General features: G+C 28.1%; 1 pseudogene across 1 annotated transcript; it reads left to right on the top strand.

The window, feature by feature from the left end:
* The first annotated feature begins 2655 nt into the window (after window positions 1-2655).
* On the top strand, window positions 2656-5628 carry LOC149511720 ((-)-germacrene D synthase-like; annotated as a pseudogene). Its single transcript, XR_016333785.1, has 7 exons — window positions 2656-2905; window positions 3258-3531; window positions 3771-4146; window positions 4317-4535; window positions 4661-4799; window positions 4887-5135; window positions 5249-5628. The product of XR_016333785.1 is annotated as a (-)-germacrene D synthase-like (transcript).
* The last annotated feature ends 665 nt before the right edge of the window (window positions 5629-6293 follow it).

The raw sequence follows: 6293 nt of genomic DNA, 5'->3' as shown, positions 1-6293 counted from the left end.
AAGATATAATCATTTTTTATATAATTTTTAATTTCATGCCAATTAGACTTTAAATTTTTAAGATCAGATTAATTTGGATTTAAAATTAAAATTTTAGATAATAAAAATTCTTTTTTTTTTAACTTTTTATTTTTGTGCTAAATCAAGTTAGGTAAATTAGGGTTCAAGCTTTTCCAGATAAATTTCTGGGTCTGAATTCATTTTGCAATATCTACTTGTAGATTAAGTTTGAGTAGCTAGGTAAAAGCTAGGCAATTTAGGATGTTGATGTCAATCATCTACTTTTAACTTAAAGCCACTATTGGAACAAAATAATGACTATATATGCTTGATGCATGGTTAATGTCAATAATCTTTTTGTGAAAAATTTTACGTTGATGAATGTGTTTTAATGGAGTCATGTATATTGATATTTTTAAAAATAAAAAAATCTAAAGTTTTATATTTTTTTGACATTTAAAATTTTTTTGAACATATTCAAAATCCTCACTTGAACACCACTAAATCATAAAAAAAAAGAAGTATGTATTTGATAATATTAAAGATGATGTAATTATACAAATAAAAATTGAGAGACAGAAGTTTAAAAGAGACATGAAAGAAATTCATAGAACTCTCACCCTCAAAAAAGATAAAAAACCATAAATTACAAAAAAAAAATTAAAGGTAAAAAATATAAATATCATAAAATCAAAATTTTGATTAATAAATTTCAACAAATAATGATTTTAAATAAAATAAATACAAAAAATTTAAAAGTGAATAAACAAAGTAATATGAAAAACAATAATCGAAAGGAATAAAAGTAATAGAAACATGAAAAATATTCATATGACTCTCATTCTTAAAATAAATAAAAGATCATAAGTACAAAAAAGTCAAAAGTAAAAAATATAAAAATGTTATAAGACTAAGAGGTTGATCAATACATTTTAAAAGTAATGGTTTAAAAAAAATACATACAAAAAAAATTAAAAGTTAATAATCCAAATAAATATTAAATAATCAAAATTTTATAAATTTATAATTTATATTAAAAATTTGACATTTATCATAAAATATTTGAGTTTTATATATAATGATGATTGGTTATAAATTAAAAAAAAAACATGGTTTATATCAGTTATACAATTATTTTAACTAAAATTTGGCAATTATTATATTTCAATGTGAACGGTAAGATCCACCGGTATTCTCGTTAAAAGAGAAAAAGAAGTCGTAAGGCATGACAAACGTGCGTGAATTCAAAAGGATTCTCAATCCCTTCTGTGTGTATTTTTTTATGTTTGGAAGGGTAATTATTATATTTAAATTTTAGTGAAAAGTATGACGATAAAATTAATTTTAATGAGATTAAAAATAATATTACAAATTATTATAATTGTGATAAAAAATTTAATAAAAATTTTATGTAAAATAAATTTCATTAAAATTGATATTTATATTTAATTAAAAATGTGAAAATTTTAATTACTTATAAAATTCAAAATCTAGCTTAAATAATTTGATTGCAAATGTTACTATTAGCAGTCCAGAGTTTTCATTTTCTTATTTATTTTGTGGCCGCATGATTTCCATTTTATGGCCACATGATTTTCATATCCTAATTTTTTTTTTTTTGGTTTAGGATCTTCTAATATATAATAATTATTTTAGGTCTGATTAATTAGAAATTGAATTAAGTCGAATTTCATAAGGAGACAAGCTTTTTTAAATTTATTTATTTTTATTTATAAAATTTAAAATTAAAATTTTACTTAAAAAAAATTAAACTCTTTATCATTAAGACCAACAAGTGTTAGTATCACATCCGGTTGTTTAATGATTGAAATTTGAAAGTTTAATTATTAATTAGAATTATTCTGAAAAAAATTCCAAGAATATGTGGTTTTGTGTGGATGCTAAAATTCATGATTTGATTTTACTTTTACTGTTATTTTTAATATTATCGAAATTAATTTTATTATCCTAATAAATGAACCCTTAATCAAAAGCATAAGAAAAAAAGTTATTGAAACTGAGCTTCAATTGATAGCCCAACACAAGCAACAAGTTTGGTTTTTTTTCTTTTTTTTGACTGTTTGATAATTTTAAAAAAAATACTAAAAATGCCTAAACGTGAACTAATGTAATCAAAACAGTAATTAAATTAATTTGTTTTAGAAAAACTAAATTCTCATTAATAAATGTTTTAGAAAAACAGTAATTTCTTTCCAATGTAAATTAATGAGCTAAAAGTATTTTATAATAAAAAATAAAAGAAATAAATAAATAAATAATATGAATATTTAAATTGAACATCAACATTATCAAAGTTTTAATAATTGAATATGTGTAAACACTAAAATACAAATTTCATGCCAAAAAAACTCAGCTCCAATTACCCACCAAATTAAAATACTCATAGCCTTTTCAAAACCAGAAAAAAATCAAATTAATGTACGAAGCCACGCATTAAGAATTAATGTTAACGATTGAACTCCAAAAAAAAAAAAAAAAAGAACAAACCTCAGCCATATATTGCCTTCAAAACCATTTTTATAAGGGATTTTGTTTATAAATTAAATTATTTATTTTTATTCAAAAATACTAAAATTTAATACATTAATTTTCGTAATACTCGGCTTCCGATGCCACCTTAGCTCTCTATAAATACCAATGCAAGAAATCCTCTTGAAGCACCAAAGTGCAGTAAACCAGCACCTTCATATCTATTGTACTCAAAATTTTATTTCGGTATCCTTTAAAACAGTTTCCAAAAATGTCTATTAATGAAGTTTCAGCATCAACTCTTTCTGCTCCAATCCAAAATGCTGAACTCCCTGAAATCAATCGTCGGTCCGCAGTTTTTCATCCCAGCATCTGGGGCGACCATTTTCTCTCATATGCCTCAAACATTAATAAGGTAATTGCAATAATTAGTTTAATATTTGGATTCTGCTTAATTACATATAAATAGACTTTGGTAATTCATATATTAGTACATGTAGAACACCGGTAATTTATATATTTGTGTTTTACATAAAAATTATGTCAAAATTTGTATTGATATAAAAATTATGAAATATTTTTTTTTTGTTTTTGTTAAACTATATATTATTTTTCTCAAAATTTTAAACTGTCACCTTTGCATTTTTTTTTTTATTATTTAGTCATGTTTTAAATTGAAAGGTTTACTTATATTCCAAAAAAGTACTTCATAAGTTCCAACATGTTTCTCAAGGGAGGTGTATTAATTTGATTATTTTCTTATCTAGGAGGAAGATCATGATAAGGAGGAAGAGCATCAGAAGCTGAAAAATGAATTACAGAAGATGCTAATGGCTGATGAGGTTGATAAACCTTTGGAAAAGCTTAAGTTGATTGATGCAATCCAACGCCTAGGAGTTTCTTATCATTTTGAAAAAGAGATTGAACAAGTCCTGCACTTGGCCTACAATGATTGTGATATTGAGGCCAACGATGGGAACCTTTATCCCATTTCTCTCGAATTTCGCCTGCTTCGACAAAATGGCTATAAAATGTCATGTGGTATTAAACTGATCTTAGTACCTGCTTTTCTATATTTATGGACAGAACTTGACTATATTTGTGAACCAATTTAATTTAGGCTTATTTTCAACTTTGTGTCGGGATAAAAATAGATAAGAGTTTTGAAAACTTTATACAAAAAATGGCTTGATTCATTCAATTTTCATGTGATTAGAGATTTTTAGTTTATTTATGATTACTGACTAAAACCATCTGATGTTTATGTATGGTGAAAGCAGAAGCCTTTAACAAATTCAAAGACAGTGAAGGAAAGTTGAAGGAATCCCTTACCAATGATGTTCAAGGAATGTTAAGCTTGTATGAGGCCACACATCTAAGGGTGCATGGGGAAGACATCCTGGATGAAGCTCTTGCTTTCACTACTACTCACCTTGAGACCATGGCTACCAGCTGCTTGAACTCTTCTCTTGCCGCACAAATAAGTCATGCTTTAAAGCAACCTATCCACAAAGGATTGCCAAGGCTTGAGGCCAGGCAGTACATGCCTATCTATCAAGAAGACCCTTCTCATAATGAAGCTGTATTAACCTTTGCAAAGTTAGATTTCAATATGCTGCAGAGGGTGCACCAGAAAGAACTTAGTGAAATCGCAAAGTAAGCTTTGAAGTCCCCCTTACTTGATGCCTAGCAATTGCTAGCTATATATATATATATATATATATATATGACAGCTGAGGATTATAGTTTGCCCCAGCTATCAATTGGGATTTTCCTCCATATTAGATTTCGTTAATTAAGTGATGCACTTCAATTATGGTATTCAGGTGGTGGAAAGACTTAGATTTCTTGAGGAAACTACCTTTTATCAGAGATCGAGTGATAGAGTGCTACTTTTGGATATTGGGAGTGTACTTTGAGCCCGAATATCGGTTGGCTAGAAGCATATTAACCAAAGTGATTGCCATGACTTCAGTTATTGATGACATCTATGATGTGTATGGCACTCTTGAAGAACTTGTTCTCTTTACTAAAGCAGTTGAGAGGTCTGATTTCTTCTTTTTTTTTTTTTTTGCAATTCCTCACTCATGTCTATCCTTCAAAGTTCATAGTAATTGTTTCTTTTCCATAAGATGAATTAAATTAAAGTTTTGGTCAACATATTTTTTAGGTGGGATATATCTGAAAAAGATCACCTTCCTCAGTACATGCAAATTTGTTATCAGGCATTGCTAGATGTTTACAAAGAAACTGAAGAGAAAATGACAGAACAAGGAAAATTATACCGCCATGACTATGCAAAAGAAGCTGTAAGCTAATTAGCTGAATTTAGATTTCAGTGGACATAATAACTATTCCTCTCGTTTCAACTGATTATTTTGTTTTTGGTTGCTCAGATGAAAAATCAAGTTAGAGCATACTGTGCTGAAGCTGTATGGTTCCATAACCACCATGTACCGACAATGGAGGAATACATGCCAGTTGCATTAGTCACCTCTGCCTATTCAATGCTTGCAACCACATCGTTTGTCGGAATGGGAGATGTTGCAACAGAAGAAGCTTTCGCATGGTTGTTTAGTGATCCCAAGATAGCTACTGGCGCTTCCATTGTCTGCAGACTCATGGATGACATCGTGTCCCACAAGGTACAAACTTCACAATTTTTAATTTCTTGAATGATCAATTGGCTTAAAAACCAAAATTCCGGCATGGTATATACTTATATTAGCCATTGATTTTGATGATTTTGCGGAAGCAGTTCGAGCAAAAGAGAGGACATGTAGCTTCAGGCATTGAATGTTACATGAAACAGCATGTGCTACTGAACAAGAAGCTGTCAACGAATTTCGCCAACAAATTACTGATGCATGGAAAGATATAAATGAAGAATGTCTCTATCCAACCACTGTCCCCATGTCACTCCTGACTCGAATTGTCAATCTTGCTCGTGTAATTGATGTTGTATACAAGACTGAAGATGGTTATACTCATGCTGGAGTGATGCTTAAAGACTTTGTAGCTTCTATGCTCATTGATTCTGTTCCTTTATGAGCATTTTGTCGATCTTTCACACACTAGCTACTGCGTCAGTCACGCATAAAACCAAGTTATCAATAATATATGCTCATGCTAAAGAAATCTCTCTCTTGAAAAATAAATTTTCCAAGATTTTGGAAATTCTTCATTAAGATAATATTGTCCTTGCATAAAATTAAGGCAGTGAGGTATCATTTTTTTAAATTATCACAGCAATATAATTATCTTGGTGATAAAATTACCAAGATAATTTGGCAACTAATGATCTTAGATTACTATATTTGGTACAATATTATAAATTATTAGTATTTTTAAATTATTGTATTTGATATTATGTAAAAAATAAATCATATAGTACAAAACATCCAAAATAACCTTTAAAAAATATTTAATACTTATTAAATCAATAATTTATAAAATAGTTAAATGTATTTTATAAAAAAGAAACTACAAAATATAAATCAATTTTGATAAAAATAATTTCTAAAAAATTATTAAATAAATCTATTATCTTTTTTTAGTCAATATAAATTTATAGCATAAAACATTGATCTAATCTCAATTTAAGATGTTTAATGAAAGAAATGACTTGAATAATAAAATTGGAGTTACATCTTAAGGAAATTAATAGAGCAACCTAAGTGCTAAGGGTGGAGTTAGATATGAGTAAAGATTTTAAGTTTGAGCACCCCTCCACACCCGCGGTCCCGCCGATCTTGGCTTCCCATCCCATGTGCATACCCCTCAACACGAAACTTAAGCACCTT

Source organism: Durio zibethinus, chromosome 25, assembly GCF_047325235.1.
Source record: "Durio zibethinus cultivar Kanyao isolate XHJ-2024 chromosome 25, ASM4732523v1, whole genome shotgun sequence".
In the NCBI taxonomy this organism is placed as follows: domain Eukaryota; kingdom Viridiplantae; phylum Streptophyta; class Magnoliopsida; order Malvales; family Malvaceae; genus Durio; species Durio zibethinus.
This window is presented reverse-complemented; position numbering and strand designations above follow the sequence as displayed.